A 27,074-nucleotide genomic window follows, 5' to 3' on the forward strand; every position below is an offset into this window, starting at 1 on the left:
GAGATTAACACTTAAATCATAGACTTTGATTAAAGCAGCTTACCCTCCTTGATATGTGTGGGCCTAACCCCATCAGTTGAAGACCTTAATAGGAAAAACAACTGACCTCCAAAAAAGAAAAGGAAATTCTGCCAAGAGACTGCTTTCAGACTCAACTGAAAATCACCTTTTTCTTGGTCTTCAGCCTGCCAATTTTCCCTTATGATTTCAAACTTGATAGCCTTCATAATTGTGTAAGCCAATTCTTTAAAGTAAATCTCTCTCTCTCTGTCTATCAGAATCCTAATACTGATAATAAGTATATCTCACACCATGATTATTTTTAATTCATGGAGAAAAATTCATTTTTTAAATCAGAAGGATATGCCACATTATAACTGCAACAGTTTTTCCGTATACCTGCTTACTCTTTCTTGTTTATGAATATCCTTGAAAGAAGACAGAAATCGTCACCTCTTCCTTGAGCCACACAATCTGTAGAGAATCTCTTAATTGAAACTAAATGTCATACTGGTGCTCAAGAAACTGCTTGTAATTAGGTGGGAATTCAATTAAGAGTCACCCACTTGCTGCAGGATGAGGAAGGGAACCTGACAAAGAATAACACAGATGAGGCTAATGACTCGGAAACCCCACTCTACATGGAGTGGGGGAGGAACAATACAGAGTGGATTCCACAGTGTTTGTAACAGTGCGATGTCAAGAAAGTTTTAGGTTGCTCATCCCTCCACAGTTACTTTACTGCCACTAAAGTACAAACCCCAAAAGCATCATATTCAAACCATAAAAATAAAGGAGAAATCTCTTACATTCAGAACTCCACCCACATGGAAATCCCAATGGCTTAGCTCAAAAGCCAGAAGTATTTGAAAAGAATACCACTTATCTATTAAGCACTGATCTTTCTACCAATATTTTCAGACTGAAGAATTTGACTATGTAAGACATTCAGAAGAATCACTAGAACTGCTTTTAGTAGGATTTCTTATTTAGAAACACTACAGTTTATAATATAAACTAAAGTAGGAGTTATTTTTCTCAAAAGTATTAATTTCTAGGTTCTTTGGCTAATGTATTTCTGTAGATGTCAATGAAACTATTCACCAAAATGTACAAAATAACTGAATTAAAGTAGAATTTTGCAAATACATATTTCAAGAATTCAAATGTCTAAGTAGGCAGCCCCAACCATGAATGTTTATTTACTTATAAAGTATATACTTGTAATACTTAATAAAGTGTCATGAGTATTATAAAACAAATATAAAAGTATAAAAATGTAAAAGATAAAACTAAAATGCATTTTTAAATATCAGCATTTTATTTCTTTATTCTGATGGTAAAGACTCTTCCTGCATACAGGAGAATCTGGTTCAATCCCTGGGTCAGGAACATCCCCTGGAGAAGGAAATGGCAACTCACTCCAGTATTCTTGCCTGGAGAATTCTATGGACAGAGGAGCCTGGCAGGCTACATTATATGGGGTTGGACTACAGTCCATGGGTTCACAAACAGTGGGACATGACTCAGCAACTAACACTTTCTCTTTCTTTATTCTAACAAATGGCCTTGTGCAGACCCTACTAGAGGAACAAATGCCATGAAGAACACCACTTCAATTTCTGGCTATCTGTGCCCCTATATGAGCTTTCCAGGTGGTGCTGGTGGTAAAGAATTTGCCTGCCAATGCAGGAGATGCACATGGTCACCCACTCCAGTATTCTTGCCTAGAGAATCCCATGGACAGAGAAGCCTGTCAGGCTACAGTCACACAGTCAGACAGGACTGAAGCAAATTAGTTCACCTGCATAAAGCTCATATTTAATATTAATATTCTGGAAATATACAAGTAATAACATTATTGTAGCTTGATAAGTACAAATCAGTCCAATGTGGTCTAAGTGAAAGTTGCTCAGTCGTGTCTGACTCTTTGCGACCCCATGGACTATACGGTACATGGAATTCTCCAGGCCGGAACACTGGAGTGGGTAGCCTTTCCCTTCTCCAGGGGATCTTTTGAACCCAGGGATCCAACCCACGTCTCCCATATTGCAGGCAGATTCTTTATCAACTGAGCCACAAGGGAAGCCCAAGAATACTGGATTGGGTAGCCTATCCCTTCTCCAGCAGATCTTCTGACCCAAGAATTGAACCAGGGTGATCTGCATTGCAGGCAGATTCTTTACCAATTGAGCTATCAGGGAAGCCCTGAATGTGGTCTAAGATACTTTTATAAAACATATCTCAGAAATTCCGTTATAATAGTGATATAATAAAAAATCTGATTTTTCTCTTTTATGTTTCCAGGGAAAGCCTTCTCTAAAGCCCTCAAGAAGTCACTTCAATTCTTCCTTGGTAGATAGTTCCATATCTCCCCATTCAGAACACTTAGCTTGGCTGGGTGTTTGTTTTGTTTGGTTTTTTTTTTTTTAATGGCATATTGTGTTCTACTTTTGTAGATTTATTTTGTTTTCATTCTGTCTCCTTCAATACAAATTTATGCTTTCAAGGTCAAACACAATGCCTTCTGTGCCTCTCACACTCCTGCATACAGTGAATAATCCTAAGAGTCATGTAGCATTTACTTGGTTCTTCAGAGAAGAAAAATAATTCATGATCTCGCTCTGGTCAGAAAAAGCACACACACACAAAAAAAACACTTCAGTGGTGTCAAACAATTCATGGTGGCCTTTATTTGGAATGCATCCTCTTGAAAGGCCAGCTTGCTACTAATATATGCTATGGACCAGTTGAACTATAAAATGAACAGGGTTTATGACACAATATCCCACAAATTTTGCCAACCACATCCAGGCCCTCACTGTGGGGTAGGGTAGGGACAGCAAGGTTCAAATGCAACCTCCCACGGAAGAGCAGAGTGGACACTCAGTACTTGTCACTGAATTTGGGGATGCACTTGGCCACCATTTCCTAAACGGAAGGTCAGACCTCAAAACCTTCCTTATGAAAAGATCTGTGAAGTTCTGAAGATCTCTCTGGCCCACAGTAGGAGATTCAGGATGTTCAGAACAAAAACTTAGGGCCAAATTAAGTTTTATGAATTGCTAGTCATTTCCTCGATAAAGTTGTGGGTTTACTGTAAAAGACGAAGTATGTGGGGGAAAAAAAAGTATTACTCTGCATAGGACCATGAAATGTATTTAGTTTCAGCAGAAGCCGAGTATCTCAGAGCTGGAAGGAAATCCCTCTGCCCAACTTTTTCGTTTATTTCTATCTCTTTGATATTTTAGATGAGGATGCTGGGGGTGAAACAAATTTTTTGAGTTACACAGATAGCTAGTGGATGAGTCAAAATTAGACTCAGGGCAGAAAACATAAGAGACAACACAAAGAACAAATTCTTTATACATATGGGCCTTAGATTTTTAAAGCATGTGCGTGCGTGCTAAGTCGCTTCCTTCGTGTCCGTCTCTTTGTTACTCTATGGATTGTAGCCCCTCAGGCTTCTCTGTCCATGGGATTCTCCAGGCAAGAGTACTGGAATGGGTTGCTGTGCCCTCCTCCAGAGGATCTTCCCCATCCAGGGGCTAAACCCGTGTCTCTTATGTCTCCTGCACTGGCAGATGTGTTCTTTCCCGCTAGCACCACCTGGGAAGCCCTTTTAAAGCGTATCAGTGTCAAGTTGCTAGGGGAAAAATAAAGAATCAGAAAGAATGTGTCAATTTTCCAAGTTATTTCAAACCTTAGACTCACATTGTAGTTTTATTTTTTTAATTGCAAACATATTAAATTTAAAATAACAGGTTACACCACGACAGAATTAGAATTAAAATATCTAACTCCAGAAGTGAAAGTGAAAGTCGCGTCTGACCAGGCCAGAATACTGGAGCGGGTATCCATTCCCTTTTCCAGGGGATCTTCCCAATCTAGGGATCAAACTCAGGTCTCCCATATTGCAGGCGGATTCTTTACCAGCTGAGCCAGAAGGAACCCCAAGAATACTTGAGAGGGAAGCGTATCCCTTCTCCAGTGGATCTTTCCGACTCATGAATCGAACCCGGCTCTCCTGCATTGCAGGCAGATTCTTTACCAACTGAGCTACCAGGAAAGCCCTGCTGCTGCTGGCTGCTGCTGCTGCTGCTAAGTCGCTTCAGTCGTGTCCAACTCTGTGCGACCCAAGAGATGGCCACCAACCAGGCTCCTCCGTCCCTGGGATTCTCCAGGCAAGAACACTGGAGTGGGTTGCCATTTCCTTCTCCAGTGCATGAAAGTGAAAAGTGAAAGTGAAGTCGCTCAGTCGTGTCTGACTCCTGGTGACTCCATGGACTGCAGCCTACCAGGCTCCTCCGTCCATGGGATTTTCCAGGCAAGAGTACTGGAGTGGGGTGCCATTGCCTTCTCCAATCAGGAAAGCCCTAGGTCTCTGTAAATAGCTACACATATATCACTTCAAACAGATTTCTGTTAGCTTAATGCACATATATGTATGATACATCCATACATATACATATATATACATGAAAAAATACGTTTTTTTCTCAAAATGGATACACACTAAGCATATTGCTTAATAATTAGCTTTTTTCATCTAACAATAAATCATAGACAAGTTTCCATAGCAGCAGAGATAGATTTGCTTTGTTTTTAATGGTAATATTATATTTCATAATATGTATATACTGTTATTTATTTTCCTATGGAGAGAAAAGTGGGTCATTTCCAATTACTCATTCTTAGAGAAAAAGCTGCTATAAACAAACAAACCTCACCAGTTTTACTATGATGGTATTTCTTCAGGTCAAGTATCTAAAAGTAGGATTTCTGAGTCTTATACTTGAGAATCATTTTAACAGGACTTAAAATAAAGATTGCTTTTCAGGGAGCAACTTTTTTCCATACATTCAAGTAAAATTTCTAAGCATCTACTTCTGCTAGACGCTGATTGCACTCCTGGTGGAGTGCAATCTTATTTCTTGTCTAGTCTCTTGTCTTCCAATGTCACTTTTAAGACCACTTGATTATAGGATTTTGTTTGTTTCATTTATCTTGAAAACCAACAATAATGCAGGAAAAATGAGTACATGTCAATGAATATTCATTGCCTAATTATATAACTCTTTGGAGATGACTTTCATTTTTAAACTGATCCAGTTATGACCTTTGAAATTAAAATATTACACTTGATATGAAAGGCTTACATCACAAAACAAAAGAGTTGGAAGTATTAAAGATATCATATCTGGTGATACAAACTGGCCCTGTTTTTCTTCACCATCTACTCCTCTTCATATTTCCCATACACCCCTAACACTAAATTTTAAATCTTTCACATGCCCCATGTGTAACATACACTCCAGAGACAGCAGCAATTACAAACCTAATCCCACTTCTATTCAAATATACTGCAGGAGAAACTTGATCTGAGTTGATGACTCCCTGGCAGAATTTAAAACTGTGGAAGAAAGACTTCAAAGTAAAGAAAGGGAGGGAACAAACGTTTACCAGAGCACCTGCATTGTAGATTCTCCATGTCCATCACCTCTTTGTTCTTATCCTGCTAGAGGGGTACAGGAAGCTCAAAGGAAGCTTCTCCTCAATGGAAGTTCACACGGTTTAGGAAGCTCACACATCTGGTAAGTGACAGACTGGCAAAGCGAACCCAGATCTTCTGACTCTAAAAGCGATGCTCATCTGTTCCCAGAACTGCCTTTGCAATTGGCAACTCAGTCTTACTACACTGCACCGCTGAGAGCCCAGATTCCACGAGTGACCTTCTGAAGGCCATGTAGCTAGCAGTACCTCTGACCTCTGATTCAGCATCCTTCCTGCCATTCCATTGGGTTTAGGGAGATTTTGCAAATGGCTTTAGGTCTGACAAATCTGAATATCAAAATGGGTCTCTATCTCCTCGTGTTGCTTCATAGTAACTCTGATTCTATTCACCTCAAGGGACTGGGTTTCTAATGTGGGTGTTGCCACTATTCCTTCTGTCCACTTTCTTTCTTTTCAAAGGCTCTCCTCTTCACTGTATGAGCACAAACCAGAATGGCACTTTGTATGTCTCTTGGTATTCTTACTGCAAAACTGAAAATCTGGCACTACCTAATACCAATGTTAAATTCGTACATGACCAAAGAGAAAGGAGGTAGCAATCAGCCATGGTCTGGCGATCATTGTTCAGATAGATATTCCAAGGAGTTGAAATTATAAGTTAAAACTTGAGAAGGAAACAGAGTTCTCAGTTTCAACAATGAGAAGAGAGGTCCCAGCAGTCACCTCTTGAGCAGTCACTGTGGTCCCCACTGTTGTTGAAAAGACTCTCAAACTTCTCAGGAATTAAGGCAATGCCCACTATCCTCTGAAACTTTCTGAAGAGGCTTTCTGACTGAAACTTCATGTTTCACGGAAGTTTTATAAATAACCACTCAATGAATGGCAACCTCACTGAGATTCCCCCTCAGTTCGAGGGCTTCCCAGGTGACGCTAGTAATAAAGAACATGACTGACAATGCAGGAGACATAAGAGACACAGGTTTGATCCCTGGGTTAGAAAGATCCCCAGGAGGAAGGCATGGCAACCCACTCCAATATTCTTGCCTGGGGAATCCCATGGACAGAGCAGCCTGGCAGGCTACAGTCCATAGGGTCTTACAGAGTCAGACATGATGGAAGCGACTTAGCACAGCATACACAGCATACTGGTTAGGATTTCCCTGGTGGCTCAGTCAGTAAAGAATCCTCCTGAAATGCAAAAGATCTGGGTTCCACCCCTGGGTGGAGAAGATCCTCTGGAGAAGGAAATGGCAACCCACTCCAGTATTCTTGCCTGGAGAATACAATGGACATGAGAGGCTGGCGGGCTACACTCCATAGGGTCACAAAGAGTTGCACACAACTGAAGTGACTTACCACACACACAATTATTAGATCGGAGAGGCAATTTCAACATTAGATCCACATAGTACAGTTTCTTCCTCTACTAGGAAGTTATGGACTGTAAGAGGGTTCTGTTTTATTTATACTATTTATCAAAATGCACAAAACTTAGTGGATTTAGTAGAAGTTACTATACACACTTAGAGGAACTAAATAACTGACTCTCGTCTTCCAGATAAAGACACCAACTTAAAAATTACAGACTACTATATTTCTCAGTAAATTCAATATGATTATTGAAGTAGTCATCTTTGGTCTACCTACCCAAGGAGGTCAAGTAAAAATGAATACATTTTTGGTTTTCTTTAGAAATGTATCCTCTAAAAATATTTTCTAGAAGTCTTCTGTGTGACAAATCGTTTCTGAATCTTCTACTTCAACAAAAGCAGCTATTTATCCCACTTTTTTTGAAAACAAAACAATAAATGGGCATAGATAAGTCAGGCCAGGTACCAGGTTACCCTTTTTATTAGAGCTTCTGGAAGAATTATTCCAAGAACTCTGGCTTTAGGGACTGTCCTCGTTGTCTTTCTTCCCACATCAGTTCAGTTCAGTCGCTCAGTCATGTCCGACTTTTTGCAACCCCATGAAACGCAGCACACCAGGCCTCCCTGTCCATCACCAACTCCCAGAGTTCACTCAAACTCACGTCCATCGGATTGGTGATGCCATCCAATGGCATTCTCTGTTGTCCCCTTTTCCTCCTGCCCCCAATCCCTCCCAGCATCAGAGTCTTTTCCAATGAGTCAACTCTTCTCATGAGGTGGCCAAAGTACTGGAGTTTCAGCTTTAGCATCATTCCTTTCAAAGAAATCCCAGGGCTGATCTCCTTCAGAATGGACTGGTTGGATCTCCTTGCAGTCCAAGGGACTCTCAAGAGTCTTCTCCAACACCACAGTTCAAAAGCATCAATTCTTCGGTGCTTAGCTTTCTTCACATGGAAGAAGCTAAAAAATATTCATGAAAGATTGAGTAGGGCCAATTTTCTACGAGTCAAAACAACAGCAACATCAATATTTCAGGGTCTGCAAAAACATGGCCATTCTCTTGCCTTGAAAAAATTGTTAGAAATCATTGCATTAAAAAAAATCATTGCATTTTAATGAATTCAAAATAACTCAAGAGATTTTGAAACTGTTTGGGTTCTGAAAGTGCAGAGATAAATCAGATTTTTTTATAACTTCTATTTGAGTAAAATAGATCTGATACTGTTCCTCTACAGACCCCTGGCAGGATGAGGCATAAGGTAACGGGTGATCTTTTCATCACGGTCCTGGAGGACTCCTGGTTTCAAGGCAGTTTCAGCTGTCACAGTTGCTTAGAGTTTACTGAGCTGTTTTTAGTTACTCATTCAAATATTCATAAGAAGTGTGGACCACAGTTTGCTGTCTGGTAACAACTTCATTTTCGACTCACACTCAGCTTGTCCTTGTGGATTGCTTCTTTCACCCAGATTGGGCTTTCTGCAGTCACGTGGCCTTTCAAGGATAATGGAGTTTCCTTGGGAGTAAGCAAAAGAAGCGTGTTCCATCTTTTATCTTTGCTTGGCTGGATAATGAAAATAATTACAGAAGACAGTTATGGATTATCAAAGAGACAAGTGAAATAATCAAACCTATATCAAGAATGGCTTTGTGCTACCCAAGAAGGCAGATCATTTAATTATTTACCTTGTGAGACTATGAACACCCCAGGAAATCCTAAAACGGCAACACAGTAGTGCAAATATTTACTCAACAATATTCTTGAATACAGTAATGAAAATATGTATAATCTCATGATATGTTTTTGAAAGAAACCAAGGGACTGTATCATTTCTTAGCACAGGAGAAAAATCCCTTCATTATGATATCTTCATTATTTGATTAAAATGCTAGTTAAATAAATCTTTTAGGTAGACGGATTGTACTGCTTAGTTGGAAGCCAATATCTAACGCTGGAATTAGCTGCAGTAATACATGAATTACTGAAAATAAGCAACAGTATAATATACAAAGTGCTATTATTTAATTAAACTATGACATGAGCTGCACACTGTCATTTTATGATCTACATCCTCTATGTTAATAAAAAAAAAAAAGACTTGTCAGTCAAGATACATTTCTAAAATAACAATGCTTTGACATTAAAATTCTGAATTATTCTGGCTGTAATGTACAGTATATTTAGAGAAAGGAATAAGGGTATTTTTTAAACAATTTATTATTTACATTAAATAATGCTCATTTTACAAAATCTATGCCTTTAATTCCATTGAATTTTCAAAACCTTTTTGTTAAAATTACTTTACATTTACATAGTTCTTCTAAACATGAATTTATACCATGGTGCTTCTGAGACCATTTGAAATATTCTAAAAATACCAAGCAGGTAAATTCTGTATTACTTTATTTAGACTGGGGGGTAAAAATAACCCTGTTTGAGGCAAAGAAAAAGGAATTTCAGTCTCACAGTGACTGCCAGATAAAAACCTGGAAAAGATCATTAATCTCATTTGTTTTCATTAAAGCAACACTTGTCATCACACCTTTAGTTAAGAAAGCGCCAACATTTATACCAGCAATTATGTATCAGCAAAATTAGTTCTAAAAAGTGAATCTCCTGCTACTATAAACCCTGTTTTTGCCACAATCTTTATATGCTATGACGAGGAGGGTCAATGTTATGAATTCTTGACAGAATAAACAACTGCTTGAATAATGCTTGACAGGCACTGGAGTATAATATGAATTCCTAAATAAAGTACCAACATTTTCATGTATCTAATGTAATGTTTTATCCTTCAAAGGAAGATTTTTTTTTTTTTTTTGCTGACATATTTCTTCCATCTTTATAAGGAGAAAGTAAGAGAAAATGTAAATATTCACCTATTTCTGTTCATCTTTTTTCACAGCTCCATGAGTGAACACTCTCTTCAGGGTGGAGATCTCAAGCTCAAGTGGGTTGTAAAGGAATCCCGTGTTGGCAGCATGCTGTGCTTTAAAGAGAGGCAATGAAAATTAAGTCTCTTTTAATCAGAAGAGCTAGCTTTAGTGATGTGAAGGAATCTGACACTTGTGGTCTAGCCCATGTGTAAAAGGCTAGTCTTCATGGATTCTGACCAATATTTCAGAAGTACCCCCTGACTAAATTTTTTTTAAAATTACAAACACAGAGAAGTAAATTACTGAGATTTAGTAGGATTTTACTTTTTTAAAAAATATATGTACTATGGTTGCATCACTCATAGTATTAAAAGTAATCTTCTGTAGCCCACCAGCCAAGGAAAAATCCATAAAGCTCATCCCTCCTAGAGCAGTGAAATAACTTCCAAAGGGGACGTCTCAGTGCCAGGTTGTTCATCAGACAAGATGCTGGCAAACCTCATAATAACAATTTTTATTGAGGACTTCATAGTGTCAAGCACTTTACAGATACCATCTTATTTAGTATTCACATTATCCTGGCAAGGTAAGATGATCTCCATTTTTTAAATGAGAAGACTGAGATTCAGAGATATGTCTGAATATGTGAAACATCCAAGGGTGTGCCCTTAGCAAGTGGCAAAGTAAAAACTCAAACCCAGATTATATAAGTCCAATCCCCATTCTCCTTTCACTATGAAATCTTGCTTCATGATTAGAGGTAATTGAATTAATAGTTAATGGGCACTATTCTTTCCCCTGGGACGTGTGGCGACAACTATTTCAGCAATGTGACATTATTCAAAGAGAGCCTCTCTATAAATGTAATTCAAGTGCATGTGAACTTGAAGAGAAAACCCAAAGAGACAAGCTGATTTTGACCCTCGCTGCAGCTGCCGAGGGGGACTTCTAAGAGTGGGAAGAAAGAAGCAAACATAGAAGAAAAAATATCTGTGCAAAAATTGCAAAAAGAGATAGTCTTATAAAGAACCTCTGTCACTGAGTGGCTGAAGGCAATTTGCAGCATTCATTTTAAGGAGAAGTTGATAGACCATGTATACATAAAATAATCTATGCAATAATGGATTGAGCTAGAAGAATTAGCACAATAGAAACATAGGTGATAAGTCGTGGCAAGTTCAAGAACCATGCTTGGAACACCAGAAAATGAAAACCTTCAGCCATTAGTACATAACCAATGATAGAAGGAAATGATGGCCCCTCCATCAGAGAGATTGACAGGTATCCATGCAGAGTCACTACAGTGGAGCAGAAGATACTACTGAGTCAGATACTGAGGGAAGGGAGTTCATGGCAAGACCAGATATGAAATACAGCCATTGTCATTCTTGGCTAAGCGTTCAACCATCCCAGTCTGATGAAAAGAAACTGGAAGTCAGTGTGCCAAAACTATGTCATAATTGATCCATAGCACCATTTGAAGTTCCTGCATATGTGTATATTTGGGTATAAGTCATTTTCAAAACTTTACATAGTTTACCCCAGTCTGTTTAAATGTTTTAGTCTTTATGAAATCACAAGTCAAACATCACTTGAAGTAAAAGTTAACAAAGAGACTGAACTAAATACACCAAAATGACAGTTGAAAGCATCATCCTGATACCCAGATAAGGATAGACCTCATATAACAACAGCTAACCCTTTATTAAGGGCTTCCCAGGTGGCTCAGTGGCAAAGAATCTGCCTGCCATTTCAGGAGACACAGGCTCAGTCTCAGGAGGGGAAAAGACTCCCTGGAGAAGGAAATGGCAACCCACTCCAGTATTCATGCCTGGGAAATCCCATGGATAGAGGAGCCTGGTGAGTTACAGTCCAAGGGTTGCAAAAGAATTGGACATGACTGAGTGAGCACACATGCACGCAATCCTTTGTTAAATACTCACCAGGTTTTAATAATTCTAATGTTTAAAATAATCCTGCAAATAACTTAATATATCTCTTTATGAAGAAAAGGAAGAGAAATTAAGACTCTCTCAAGGTTTTCCAGTTATTGCTTACATAGTCAAGATTTGAACCCAAGATGGTTAGTCTTCAAAATCCATGCCTTTCACCCTGCTAATAAGTTGCCTGTAACCCAAGGTTAAAAATCAGCTTCTGGGGGATGGACCTGTGCATTGTCTATTAATCGGTGCTTACGTCTCCTCTTAATTAAGGTACAGGCCTGAAATTTTAGCACAGAAGATTCCAATATCCCATAATTCCCCTAAGATCTGGAATCAACAAGAAAGTAAGGTGACTGAAAATATCATGGTCAATGAACTTTAAAATACGGCTATATTTAATGATACATAACGGTAAAATGAGTGATTAGTTCATCAATTCCTTCTTGTAGAATAATCAATCTAATATGATGTCTGGCATCTAGGAAAACGTCTATCATTTCTCATCAGTTCTGAGATGAAGTTTTTCATATTTTACATCTATAAAATCAGAGTGCCTCACAATTGCTGTCAGCTGGGTAAAATGCAAAGTAGTCATCATTACCTGAGCATGTTTGAACTCAGCTGTTATCCCTCATGATGCAACTGGACAATCGTAACCCTTCAATGTGTCAGTCAACAAACCACTTAAGGTTCATTTGAGGAAAGAATATGAGTCCTAGTTATTATCTGGAAATATTCTGTTGACACCTTCTGGTACAAGCAAGAAAACACAGGCATCAAAACTTGCATATTAGAATTGGCTGTTTCAAAGAAAATCCCAGAGACAATATGGGAGCACTTTGATAAGAAATGCTGTGTGATCAACGCCCTGGATGATCCAGTGAGTGACAGTGACTGAAAAAATCATGACCCCAGCAGTTCTGAGGCAACAGTGACCCTAAAGAGCCAGAGTCTGGTTGTGAACATATTTTAAGATTGTCTCAACCAACTTTACTTTGCTTTTATTTTCTTAAAAAAAAATATTTTATTGGGGTATAGTTGCTTTACAATGTTGTATTAGTTTCTGCTGTATAGCAAAACTGTTTCAGCTCTGAATATACATGTATCTAATCTTCCTTGGATGAACCTCGAATTAGGTCACCACAGAGCACTGAGTAGAGTTCCCTGTGCTATAAAGTAAGTTCTCATTGTGAAATGAAGTGAAAGTTGCTTAGTCATGTCCAACTCTTTGTGAACCCATGGACTATAGTCCATGGAATTCTCCAGGCCAGAATACTGGAGTAAGTGGATTCTTTACCAGGTGAGCCACAAGGGAAGCCCAAGAATACTGGAGTGGGTAGCCTATCCCTTCCCCAGCGGATCTTCCCAATCCAGGAATTGAACCAGAGTCTCCTGCATTGCAGGCAGATTCTTTAGCAACTGAGCTATAGTGTATATATGTCAAACCCATGTATACAGACTGAAGTATGATTTTTTTTAATATATTTCTAAGTTTCAAAGAAACTTCTCAAAATGTATAAAATAAAACCAAAACTGATGTGTTAATCTTAGTTGTATGTGTGTATGTGATGTAATGGTACAGTTTTCAATTGACAGAATTTCAGAATTAACAAAATTTGTAAATTTTCCATAGTTTTAAAAAATGGATTAGGCTTCATTTCTTTGTGTGTAACTACATTTTCTCCAAGCATAGATTCAAAAATGTTTACATCCTGAAAGAGAGATATTGACTTCATTTTCAGAAGATTTTTAACCTATGGCTTCCCTTGTGACTCAGCTGGTAAAGAATCTGTCTGCAATGCAGGAGACCTGGGTTCGATCCCTGGTTTGTGAAGATCCCCTGGAGAAGGGAAAGGCTACTCACTCCAGTATTCTGGTCTAGAGAATTCCATGGACAGTCCATGGGGTCGCAAAGAGTCGGACACGACTGAGTGACTTTCACTTAAGAAAAAAATATTTAATTTTGGCCTGAACAGGGTTATTAAGAAGTGTGGGTTCATCATAACTTACATTATACAATATTTATCAGAATATTTAGTACCCGAAGATGCTACATAGATTGTAAAGAAAATGTTTGCTTTCTAAAAAGCTTACCTTTCAAGTTATGTCCACAGAATGGGTATATCCACTTCTTGTGAATTCATCTTATTCAGTTCAGTTCAGTCACTCAGTCGTGTCCGACTCTTTGTGACCCCATGAATCACAGCACGCCAGGCCTCCCTGTCCATCAACAGTTCCTGGAGTTCACTCACACTCACATCCATCAAGTCGGTGATGCCATCCAGCCATCTCATCCTCTGTTGTCCCCTTTTCCTCCTGCCCCCAATCCCTCCCAGCATCAGAGTCTTTTCCAATGAGTCAACTCTTCGCATGAGGTAGCCAAAGTACTGGAGTTTCAGCTTTAGCATCATTCCTTCCAAAGAAATCCCAGGGCTGATCTCCTTCAGAATGGACTGGTTGGATCTCCTCGCAGTCCAAGGGACTCTCAAGAGTCTTCTCCAACACCACAGTTCAAAAGCATCAATTCTTTGGCGCTCAGCCTTCTTCACAGTCCAACTCTCACATCCATACATGACCACAGGAAAAACCATAGCCTTGACTAGACGGACCTTTGTTGGCAAAGTAATGTCTCTGCTTTTCAATATGCTATATAGGTTGGTCATAATTTTTCTTCCAAGGAGTAAGCGTCTTTTAATTTCATGGCTGCAGTCACCATCTGCAGTGATTTTGGAGCCCAAAAAGATAAAGTCTGACACTGTTTCCACTGTTTCCCCATCTATTTCCCATGAAGTGATGGGACTAGATGCCATGATCTTCATTTTCTGAATGCTGAGCTTTAAGCCACATGACCCATAATAATGCAAAGAACTTGTACAAATATATGCTATATATAAGTATGCAGTATTTCTGTTCAAATTCTGTAAATTAATTCCTTTTTAGAAGGTTGGAGGCTATAGCTTTGTATTCTAGAATTTTAAATAATACAAAGTTTGGGATTGGAGAAGTCTACAGGAATAAAAGAAAATTGAACATCTCAATTTTGTTGCAATAGGTGAAAAATTAATATGCAGATGCGCCCAACCTTGCCGCATGCTCCTTCTACCCTACACACTAAAAGCATTTTATCTTTGCTATTCAGTTTTATCTCCCCATTCCACCCTGGAGTTTTCTTTTTTACTAGCCTATTCTAGACTTTCATAATGTATAGCAGGTTAAGTAATTAGAACTAGTTATAGAATCTGGGAGGTGAAAGGAAAGAAAGGAGGAATGCAGGGGGAAGAGCTTCACTGAACTAGATGGAGAGAGAGATAAAGTATAAGATTGGAGAGGAGAGTCTTCAGAACAGCAATGGAGTGAGAGAGTTTGGCAAATGAGAGAAAAGAGATTTTATTAAATTTGCCAGATTTTAAAGTTGAAATCAACACAAACAAACATGACACAGAGTATATAGTAACAAGAAAGCACACAGTTGTCTTGATCTGTGTCTAGCCTTCTCTTCTTCAGTTGTTGCTTGCATAATATTTCACTTGGTGAAATTAAGGATGAAAAAAAATAAGGCAAAAGAAGGCCAAAGGACAAGTCTATTTCTATGAATCCACAGTGTGCATGTGACATAGTTTAGTGTAGGTTACAAATAAAATGTGACTTCCTCCTTCTATTTTTTGAGTTACTACCTAAAATCTATCAAAATTATCAGATATTACCTTCTTTAAGAGGTAAGTGGTAAAAAAAAGACAAATGAACAACAAAGTCAAGAAATTATATCTTGGCTGGTGGTAGGTGGAAGGATGGTAGTTATAAGTGTAGGGAAATGGGAGAAATTGCTACAAATATGATTTTCCAAACCATAACATAATTTTAAAATGGGAAGAAGGTGATATAGCCTGGATTTTACTGAAGCATTGTATTTACTTATCAATTAGAAAAGAAACATGGGAACGTGTAGGATATACTCTGTGAAAAAGCATCAGAAAATTCTTCTAGTTTCAAAAGATCACAAATCTGCCATCTTGACTACAAGCCAGATGGGTACAGCTATTGGGTGCTCATTTAGATAATTTACTGCTGACTTTGAGAGTCAGATGTCCATTGGACAATCCCAGGCTGCATATCAAAAAAATAGAATGGTGACCTGGAGAAACTTACAGTTCTGATTTCATTTTAAAAATTAGACATGTCATAATCTAAGAGGAAGAAGATTCAGAGCACACATGTTAAAAATATAAAAATTAATGGAAAATAAAATCGAATGGTTTAGAGATTAATTTTCCATTTTCACCAAAACTCTTGGGAACCTTTAAAAAATGCCTTGGAGTGGTGCCCAATTACCAGGTTACATACTATTTCTGCAATTCAGCTTTTTTTCCCCAGAGGTTTTCATTGAAATTGTAGGATACACAGAGCAAAAACTGGAGACTCAGTTTTTTACATTTTTAAGAGGATTAAGATAGAATCTGTTTTTCCAAACAAGCTTTTGTGGTATGTGGGCACATGTATGAGTTTCCCAGTCAGCACATGTGTAAAGAATGCAACACAGGAGACACAGGTTCAATCTGTGGCTCAGGAAGATCCCCTGGAGTAGGAAATGGCAACCCGCTCCAGTATTCTTGCCTGGAAAATTCCATGTACCCATGGACAGAGGAGCCAGGTAGGCTAGTCCATGGGATCACAAAGAATCAGACACGACTGAGCAAACACACACACAGCACATGTACATACGTGCTGTACAAGTGTACATATATACGTATATATATGTATATTTTTACAAGAACGTAAATAGTGCCTATCTTCTTTGGACTCGAACCACTAAAATGTAATGAACCAATCTGCTGTGGGCCAACAAATTTAGGGTTTGTATACTCCACACTCTGGATTTAGCACTGGTTAGAGTCCAACCATAATTTCAGATTAGCCTGCATTTTTTAAAAATGCAGTTGCTGTTTTCCTTTGGCTCCTTGTGATAAAATGCAGAAAATCAACACATTATTTCCTATCACTCACTTTCAAAATTATGTTTCAGTTACAGTAATAGAAAAGCTTCTTTCTATACTGGCATCTACTCCAGTTTTCAAAAGCAAATACATAAAGAACACATTTCAAGAATGAAAAGATGATATAAGCTAAAATAAATAAGTCCTCTCTAGGACATAAGTAATAATTGCACCGTAAGTTATATCAGCCCCAGTGACAGTGTTCTGGCAAAGACTTCCATTTATCAGCCGGAGCAAGTAATTCCATGTTTGTGAATGGCAGAATGAGACCAGCTTCGACTGATTTATGAAGTGAGTTTTTTCCTTCTGCTGAATGATTGAGACAAAGGACCTGCAGGGATGGTGGTTCATCTTTTCTATTCAAGTGCCAATTCTTTTTATTACTTGTGTTTTGTTTCTAGTGCAGACATTGTTGCCTCATTCACCATCTGCTAATGTTAAATAAGAAATGTTTAACTCTGGGCTACTCAGGATGAATTGCCCCCAGAAAGTAATTTAAGAGTTACTATCCTCCTTACATGCTGCTTTGAGTGTCAGGGAGGGAAATGTTGCTGGCCTGGGAGTCAGCAGGGAACATATCTTTATTCATTTTTGTATATTCTTTTAAGTCTAGCATGGTCTCTGGGACAAAGGAGGCACTAAAAAGAAATTGTAACATTAAGTTGAAACAGACTCTAAACCCCACTGGAGAGGCAGGAGAGTGGGATGGGAACAGCAGGGAGCCAGTCTCTTAATCCTGACTCTGCTGTTTACAAACTGAATAGACTATGGGTGAACTTTGTAACCTCTCTGAAACTCAGTTTGCCCATCTATGAAATGGTAATGACCAATCTCTACCTTACAAGGCTGAAATGAGAATTAAATAATACACTGTATCTAAATTGCCAGTGACCTAAAGAAGAAGGATGGGTCAGGGTATCTCTTAACAGATTTAGGCAAGAGAGAGAATGGTCTAGAAAAATAATCCTCTTCCCCCAACTTTTATATAGACAAAAAGATTCCAAGTGTTGCTTTAAAGGGTGCGTGATGAGCACGCGTGCGCGCACACACACACACACACATTCGAAAGGCAGCCTGAAGCCAGAAGAAAATGAAGGATGGTTAGATACAAGATTGATCTATCAATTTATTTTGTCAATAAACACAGGCTTTGAGCTGATCTCTGTATTTGTGTTAACAGTTTTTTTATTCTTGTTTCTCTTCACTCTCCATCTCCACATCAACTAGGAGAACCACTTCATCTTTTCCCCACAGCTGCTACCCAGCTCACTGTTCAACCAACTGTCATTACAGCCATATAAGGGTTCCCTAAAACATCAAGGCTTGGAACATGAGTCCTAATTCCACACTTGTCTCTTTGCAGTACCAGCGCCCCTGGGTGGATCAGTACATCAGGGGCACAAGTGGCCTCAGACAAAAGCACAGAGTATCTATTTTACTTGAGGATGTGAACTATAGAGCAATACTTCTATGCTAAAACAAATTATGAAATAGAATATAATATTCTCTTGAATTTTTAAGACAAAATAGTGGATGTTAAAGGAAATCCGAGCAAGATGCGCTTGGGCAGAACCCTAGGCTAGGTCTTAAATACTCCATTTCCCAACTCGTGAGTCTGCTTTCCCTCTTTTGGACATTCAGAGTACTTTTCAGACAGTAAAAGAGAAGCACTGCCTAATGGATTTCCTTCCACACAGCCTTAAATGTTTCATTAGTAAGTAGGTATTTTGAAGAAGGAAATGGCAACCCACTCCAGTATTCTTGCCTGGAGAAGCCCATGGACAGAGGAGCCTGGTAGGTTACAGTCCATGGTGCCACAAAGAGTTGGACATGTCTGAGCGACTTCACTTTCTTTCACTTTTGCAGGAAAAAGCTGTGTCCCCGAAGGAAGAATTCCACTGGACCAAATAGTACAAGACTGTTTAACATAACATCTTTCCCTCTACCTCTATTCCAGTTAATTTTTAACATATATTAATAGTGCTAATTTTAAGGCAACTAGAAAACCTATCAGATGAAAAATACTATTTTTGTAACCATAAATAGAGTTGGTAAAAATTGCTGAATGCAAATTTGCTATTTTAGCTCGTTTGCGTATTTGTACAATACTAAATATTCTTAATAAAATAACTTATTTGTCAAGTATTTATGCAGCATGTATCATGGAGAAGCTACTATGTGCAAATCATTTTGGGTCACACAAAAAAGGAATAAAATATTGGGTTTACTTTCAAGAGATCCAAAATCTAAATAAGTGCCATCTAACAGAAAAATAATTCCTCTTTGGATATTCTTTTAGGTCTAGTATGGTCTTTGGGACAAAGGAGGCACTAAAAAGAAATTGCATCATCAAGTTGAAACAGATTCTAAACCCGCTGGAGAGGCAGGAAAGTGGGATGGGAACAGCAGGGAACCAGTCTCCTAATCCTGACTCTGCCGTTTACAAACTGAATAGACAATGGGTGAACTTTGTAACCTCTTTGAGACTCAGTTTGCTCATTTGTAAGGATGGCATCTTTTGGATGGCATCACTGATGTAATGGACACACACTTGGGCACACTCCAGGAGATAGTGAGGGACAGAGAAGCCTGGCATGCTGCAGTCCATGGGGTTGCAAGGAGTTGGACACAACTTGGCAACTGAACAACAGAAAAATAATGCAAGGCTCATATATAATTTTAACAGTGCTAGTATTTATGTTAATAACAGGAAAAATAGATGACACTAATTGAAATAATTTAATATTAAATTGAATTACTTAAACTCATTTATTAATGATATCAAATTACATTACATTAAATTAATAATATATTTATGGAAACTAATATGTCCAGAATCTCATCATTTAAACATGCAATTAAGATAAAAATATTAAGAAGATGTTATCTATTTCTTTTTGATACTAATACTTAAAATTTGGTGTTCCCCACTTACAGTTCATCTTTGTTTGGACTAGCCATATTGCTGATGATCTATATAGCCACAAAGACTAGTGGCTACTGTACTGGACAGCACAGACCTGAATCATTTGTTGGGCTTCCCTGGTCGCTCAAATGGTAATGAATCTGCCTGCAATGCAGGAGACCTGGGTTCAATCCCTAGGTTGGGAAGATACCCTGGAAGAGGGAACAGCAACTCACTCCAATATTCTGGCCTGGAGAATTTCATGGACAGAGAAGCCTGGTAGGCTACAGTCCATGGGGCCACACAGAATCACTTATAAGTATTTATTAAGCACATGTGGAGAAGGCAATGGCACCCCACTCCAGTACTCTTGCCTGGAAAATCCCATGGGTGGAGGAGCCTGGTGGGCTGCAGTCCATGGGGTCACGAAGAGTCAGACATGACTGAGTGACTTCACTTTCACTTTTCACTTTCATGCATTGGAGAAGGAAATGGCAACCCACTCCAGTGTTCTTGCCTGGAGAATCCCAAGGATGAGGGAGCCTGGTAGGCTGCCGTCTTTGGGGTCGCATGGAGTCGGACACGACTGAAGCGACTTAGCAGCAGCAGCAGCATTAATCACATGATTACAGAGTTACAAGTGCTTTACTAGTTCCTGAGGACATAATGGTGAATGAGATATTATCCTTGCCCTCCAGAGAATACATATTCTAGTAAGAATGACAAAGATGATTACCAGTGGTGAGTTTTACTACAAAAAAAAATCAAACAAGGGACTGAAGTAGAGATTATAGACAGGAATAGAAGTGAGAGTGGAAGTGAGGGAAGAGGTAAGGGTTCTAGTTTAAATGGGGTTGCTGGGGGAAGGTATCCATGTAAAGATGATGTTTTAAGCAGAGAACGAGTATTAGTTTCCTACTGCTGCTGTAAGAAATGGCAACCCACTCCGGTGTTCTTGCCTGGAGAATCCCAGGGACGGGGGAGCTTGGTGGGCTGCCGTCTATGGGGTCGCACAGAGTCAGACACGACTGAAGCGACTTAGCAGCAGCAGCAGCTGCTGTAAAAAACAACCACAAACTTAGTGGCTTAAAGCAACACAAATTTATTATCTTATGGTTCAAATGTCAGAGTCTGAAATGAGTTTCATGTAGCTAAAATCAAGCTGATGGCAGCGTTGTGTTTCTTCAGGAAGCTCTAGGGGGAAATTCCTGCCTTGCCTTTGCCAGTTTCTAGAGATTATGCCCACATTCCTTTGCCTATAGCCCCTTCATCTTTAAAGCCAGCAATCATACCACCTCTGCTTCCAAGATCTGTAACTTAATTTTATCTGCAAAGTCTCTTGCCATGGAATGTAAGAAAGTCATAGTTTCAAGGTAGACATGGACATTTTTTGAGAGGCTGTCATCTGCTTATCACAAACCTGAAAGATAAGAAGTAGAAAAGGTGGTTGAATCTAAGAGTCTGGAGTAAGAAGGAACTCGGCAAATTCAAGTAACTGAAGGAAGATCAGTGTTGCAAGAATGCAAGAGGAAGAATGGTGGAGGACAGACTGGGGGCAGGGGCCAGATTGCACGGGACTTTGGGGCCATGATAAGGCATTTGGGTTTATTCTATTCCATTTGGGAACTACTGGGTGCTTTTAATCAGTAGAGTCAAATAATTCAGTTTATCTTATAATTGAATCAGTCTGGTTGCTAGAGGAAGCTGAATCAGAGTGGAACATTGAGTGGAAGCAGAAAGATCAATGAGAAATGACACAAACTTCATTAAGACAATGGACTGAAGTAGTTCAGTCAATTGTGGTGCTCATCATGTGGGGTATATATTTATAAAAACTTACTGACCCATGCTCTTAAAATTGTATATCTCATAGTATTTCATGTTATTAAATATTATAAAATCATTAGGTTAATTTTTCTTTTTTACAAAAGGGGTTTTCTGGCTTTGTGGTTTTGAAGACCACCTTGTTTTCCATGCCTTATTTCCTGTGGAAGATTGTACAAAAAATTATGATGGTGTATATCTCATTCCATCTACCTATTTGAACTGCCCTTCCTGAGAACTCAGTATTGTACCCAAGTTGTCATCAATTTGTTCTCAGGATAAAAACTCTATTAGACCCAATTTCATCTGTTCATTTATTTTACAAAGAGCTATTGAACACTAAATGTGTACAATTAATGTACAGGCACTAGGAAGCCAATGGTCAACAAAAACAGACAAAATCTCTATGCTAATTAATTCAGGGTACAGTCTAGTGAGGAAGGTAGACTTTGATCAAATATTCACACACATATATAAAAATATATCAGCTTTAAGTACAATGAATATGGTTCTATTGGAAAGGATCTATGAGAATCTATAGTAAAGTGTTAGGGGGTTGTGGAAGGTCCCCCTGAAGAAGTGATGTTGGTTCTAAAATCTGAAGGACAAATAGACTTAACAAGAAGATAAAAGTGAAAGAATGATATATGCAAAGGCCCTGGAGCAGGGCAGAAAAAGCTTGCTCTGTGAACTAAAAGAAGGCCATTATGGTTATAATAGAGAAAATCACGTACAGAAATAACCCTCTCATTCCTCAGTCTAATTACTATCTTGACCAAAAATAAATATGACCCTGTTTATACAAGAAAACTCATATTAATAATATTAGACACTATTAACCAAGCACTTACTATTAGTAGTAGTTGCTGTTTAAAATATTTTATATGTATTAACTCATTGAATCCTCATAACAATCCTATTAAGGACATACCCCTATCACCCCCATTTTATAGATGGGTAAACTGAGACACAGGGATAAGTAGCTTGCGCAAGTGGTAGAGTCAGAATTAGAAGCAAGCATCTTGAGCCTTGTGTGCATACTTCCTAATTCTTACATGCAATGAAGGCAGCCTGTCCTCACCTGGATCCCTGGTTTTTTAGTCACTCAGTTATGTCCGACTCTTTTGTGACCCCATGAACTGTAGCCTGCCAGGCTCCTCTGTCCTCAGGATTTCCCAGGCAAGAATGCTGGAGTGGATTGTCATTTCCTTCTCCAGGGAATGAACCCAGGTCTCCTGCATTGGCAAGCAGATTCTTTACCACTGAGCCACCAAGATCCTTGTGCTAGCTAATTTTGGGAACCTCTATCACAGCATCTTCTAGAAAGAGGTTGGTGATAAGGAACTGTCACTAACAATCACAGGTGGTTCAGTAGCTCCTAGCCCAGTGAGAGGTGAGGATGCTCTGTCACCACCTGTTGGAGGAGAGAGGAAGAACGAATGGACTGGGGTCGTTTTGTTACCTGTAAAGGGATGGGATGGAGAGTCTATCTGGAAAGGATGGCTAGCATATTCATTACATTGCTGAGGACAGGAAATACCTGCAAGGCATTTGAATCACCCCACTTCAGACAGCCGGGAGACCTTGGTGCTTGTCTCAGTTCTGCTAGTGACCTTGGACAGACCTTAGCATCCCCAGGTTTTGGTTTTCTCACCTGTAAAATGAAAGGGCTGCATCAAGTTGTTTCTTCAGACAGCTCCTGCAGTTACAAAGACATCAGAGAGTCAAATGGCACCTGTCTTCCATGTTTCTGAAAAAGTAGAATTATAGGCAAGAAGTAGAAGTGTCCCTAGAAGATGACCCGGGCCCTTCATGCTGTGGGAATCCTTGATACAAAGATTGCATAAATAGATAGTTCCCCAACAGTCCAGTGGTTAGGACTCTGTGCTTTCACTGCTGGGGCCTCAGTTCAGTTTCTGGTGAGGGAACTAAGATCCCACAAGCCTTGCAGCACATCCAAAAAATAAATAAATAAAATAATTTTAAAGAAAGGGAAAAAGTGCTTTCTAAAAGAGAAAGAGTATGTAAGTATATTCAAACAAAAGAAGGAGAAATTCTGCCACCTTTTATAAAACATGAGCATTTTTATAAAGATGATCTCAAATGGCACTGAAATATAATTGTAAACGAAATCCAAACATCTACCCTCTCCAGTGTTTCAGAGTCCCTCAAAATCTGCATATGCTTCAATCCATCTATTTTCTTCTCCTCCCTTCCCCTACCTTATTAATTGTACAAATAAGGGGCAGACTAAACATTTGTTTCAAGTATGCAAATTTTTAAAATAATAAATAATATTATACGCTTCCTTTGTGCTCCATTGTAATAAAATCTGTTGTTTCATCAGTCTCATTAGAGGAGGTTTTGACCTACACTGAAAAAACCACTCAAATGTGCAATCCCATCTGTGGAATGAGAGGACTCAGGGGGACGATTGCCACCGCTTCCTCCCCCATGGAATATTATACGATTCTCCATGGAAATGATTATAATAGGCCAGCAGCACTGTCATTTCACCAGAGGGTAGGGCCTCATCAGTGGGCTGGAAGCCTGGAAATAGGATGTGCCTAAATATCTCTGCAATACAGAAAGATCTAATGGTTACTGATGTGTTTTCTCAATCCACATAAATTTTAAGAAAGAACTCAGAAGGCTCGCCCTTTGTTGTTTTCTTACCAAGCAATGTGGTTCTAAAAAAAATACTATTACCAAGCATCTCGGTGTTGCCGTTCTGGATTTTTTTTTTTTCCACAGGGAAAAAAAAATTACAAATTGCTAAAAGAAGAGTCATGGCAGAAGTTACCGCCTAACCAGGTTTTCAACAAGTCATGTTGCACGCATATGAGAGGCAAGCACCATAATTTTGATTATGCCTAGATTATGATTATGCTTTTAATTTGGGACCATATGTGGCTCTTATTTTAAAAATATGTTCACTCAAAAAGTAAGACCTTTTAAAAATTCTTATTGGGTACTGAATCCTAAAATTGGATTCTATATATTCCTTATACTTTATAGTTGCCAGGGTCAGATCATTTTGCCAAAGGTTTTCTTCATTTTTATCTACTATTTCCACAATAAGAGCAACGAGTAATTGAATCGATAAATTAAGTCAGTGAATAAACACACTGAACATTCAATTCATATATTTCTAGCAGAACGCAACAGTCAGCCTCTTCAGCTAGACAATTCTATTGATTTTTCCTTAGTCTTGTTTATTCCATATCATTACATAAAATGAACAGCAAACCAAGCAATTATAATCTCTTCCTTTTGATTATAAAAATAACAGGCAGAATAGGGAAGACTGTGTTAAGAAAGGAATTAAAAGCAGATTGATACTTCTGTCCACGTGGCAAAATACTTACAGACGATGATATTTTAATAATCACTCAGGAGAAAGATTTGGGTTTCTTTCTGATTTTCTGAATTTTTCCCTTCTTTGTTGCCACAGGGAAATCTATCAGCTGATGACTGCCCTACACGTGAGATTGAGGCCCCACACATTCACTCATGTGATTCCAGAAAAGCATCTCAAGGAAGGGACTGGGTTTCTATTCCTTGATCCTCCTGCAGTTGAATTAACAGCTGCAGCTGAATAGAGCCACCAGCGATGCATTTGATTATGAATCTGCTCCTTCACCATGAACTCAGGCATCAGTTACACATATTAATATGTACATGTTCTTATATTTATATATATGATCAATTCTCCTAAAAAACCAAAAACTGCACAACAAACTTTGTCCCTCCAACAAAGGTTAACTTATACTTCTTCTCTGCATATTTTTTAACATTATGGGTCTGCTTTTTTACATTAATTGGACATTCAGTTCAGTTCAGTCCCTCAGTTGTGTCCGATTCTTTGCAACCCCATGGACTGCAGCCCGCCAGGCCTCCCTGTCCATCACCAACTCCCGGAGTTCACTCAAACTCACATCCATTGAGTCAGTGATGCCGTTCAACCATCTCAGCCTCCCGCCTTCAATCTTTCCCAGCATCAGGGTCTTTTGAAATGAGTCAGTTCTTCGTATCAGGTGGCCAAAGTGTTGGAGTTTCAGCTTCAACACCAGTCCTTCCAATGAATAATTAGACATAATCAATACAATTTTAGAGGTTAACTAAAATATAAAGTCCTATAAATTAAGAATGTATAATATTCCATTTGAAGAAACACCCACCTTCTAAGCATTAGTGTCTTTAGATTTTCATAAATAAATCATCAAGAAAGATACTTACACATAAATCTCTGACCACATCCCTGATTTTTCTTTGGGATAGAACTTTTGAAACTAATTCTGTCAAATTGAGAGGCAATAAAAATATCCTCATTTAATTGAATTGTCTTTCTTATTAAAGGTTAAGTGTTTTGCGTGTATTTTTTGCCGTTATGTCTTGCTTCTGGGAAATATCTATTGATGTCCTTTGTTTATTTTTTGTTAACTCTTAAGTTTTTAGTATTTCCTTCAATTACACGTGTACTTTGTAATTAAAAATATGGGTTTGGGGAAAGGTAGTTTACAAACATATCACATGCCTTCATTAACTTATTTCTGTAAAGCATCCTTTTGAAGTTATTCTTTTAAAAATAGCTCTAAAAATTTTTGTAAAAATGCCATTATTAGAACCAGATAGGTGTTCTAAATATCTAAAGGCAGTGTTAGACTGCCACCTAGTATTTCAATGTAGAGCTGCCTAAAACATTCACTGAAGATTTTCTTGCATTCACTGAGGGGCAGAATACAGTAAACACAAAAATGTCACCTTATGTCCTGAATCTAAAAAGGCTAAAGACTAAGGTCAATGAATGCAGAAATGAAAGTTCTCATCGACTCAGGGGCAAGTGATGCTGTATATATCCTCTGATTTTACGCTGATCACTGTTTGCCCTGACTGCAATAAAAGGATCACCACCCAAAGTAGAGAAAGCTCATGTTCTCATTCTTAGCTTAGTGTTAACAGATGTAATTTTCTCTCCTAACTCGCTGAGCCTCTTCCGGACTCAGCTTTCCTATAAAATACAAGCAAAGACAAAGGAAAGCTCTCCTCTCCTTCTCCCTTCCCCAGGGTGCACATCAGCTGTGCACACTGTGGAGAACTGTAGGCTTAGGATCCATAGGAGCTATTAAACCAGATTCTGCATTGATCATTACCTTGACCTCATCTTGGGCACCTTCCCTTTCTTCTTGACCCTCCCCTACGGAGATGGAAGGGGCATCTCAGGTAAAAATGCTTGAATCAACCATTGTGGTCTAAAGAAGAGTTTTGGTGGACTTCCCTAGCTGTCCAGCGGTTAACACTCCACGCCCCCAACGCAGAGAACACAGGTTCGATCCCTGATCAGAGAACTAAGATAGCACAAGCCACACGATATGGCAAAATAAATAAATAAATCAAGGAGATCTGGTGGGGGGTGGGCAGGGACGAAGTAGTGGGAGAATTAAGGACCTGCATTCACAATTAGCATATCTACAGTGACACTGTATGTGCTAAGGCACTTCAGTCATGCCGACTCTGGGGCCCTGTGGACTGTGGCTCGCCAGGCTCCCATGTCCATAGGATTCTCCAGGCAAGAATATTGGAGCATGTTGCCATGCCCTCCTCCAGAGGATCTTCCCAATCCAGGGATCAAACCTGCATCTCTTGTGTC

General features: G+C 38.9%; 1 long non-coding RNA gene across 1 annotated transcript; it reads right to left on the reverse strand.

Annotated features, from left to right (window-relative positions):
* Positions 1-3,760: 3,760 nt before the first annotated feature.
* Positions 3,761-25,664, reverse strand: LOC104971316 (uncharacterized). Its single transcript, XR_805061.4, has 4 exons — positions 25,363-25,664; positions 23,079-23,174; positions 9,765-9,874; positions 3,761-8,445 (listed from the first exon to the last, which is right to left on the reverse strand). It is a non-coding gene; the product is annotated as an uncharacterized lncRNA (long non-coding RNA).
* Positions 25,665-27,074: the final 1,410 nt, after the last annotated feature.

Source organism: Bos taurus, chromosome 2, assembly GCF_002263795.3.
Source record: "Bos taurus isolate L1 Dominette 01449 registration number 42190680 breed Hereford chromosome 2, ARS-UCD2.0, whole genome shotgun sequence".
Classification (NCBI taxonomy): domain Eukaryota; kingdom Metazoa; phylum Chordata; class Mammalia; order Artiodactyla; family Bovidae; genus Bos; species Bos taurus.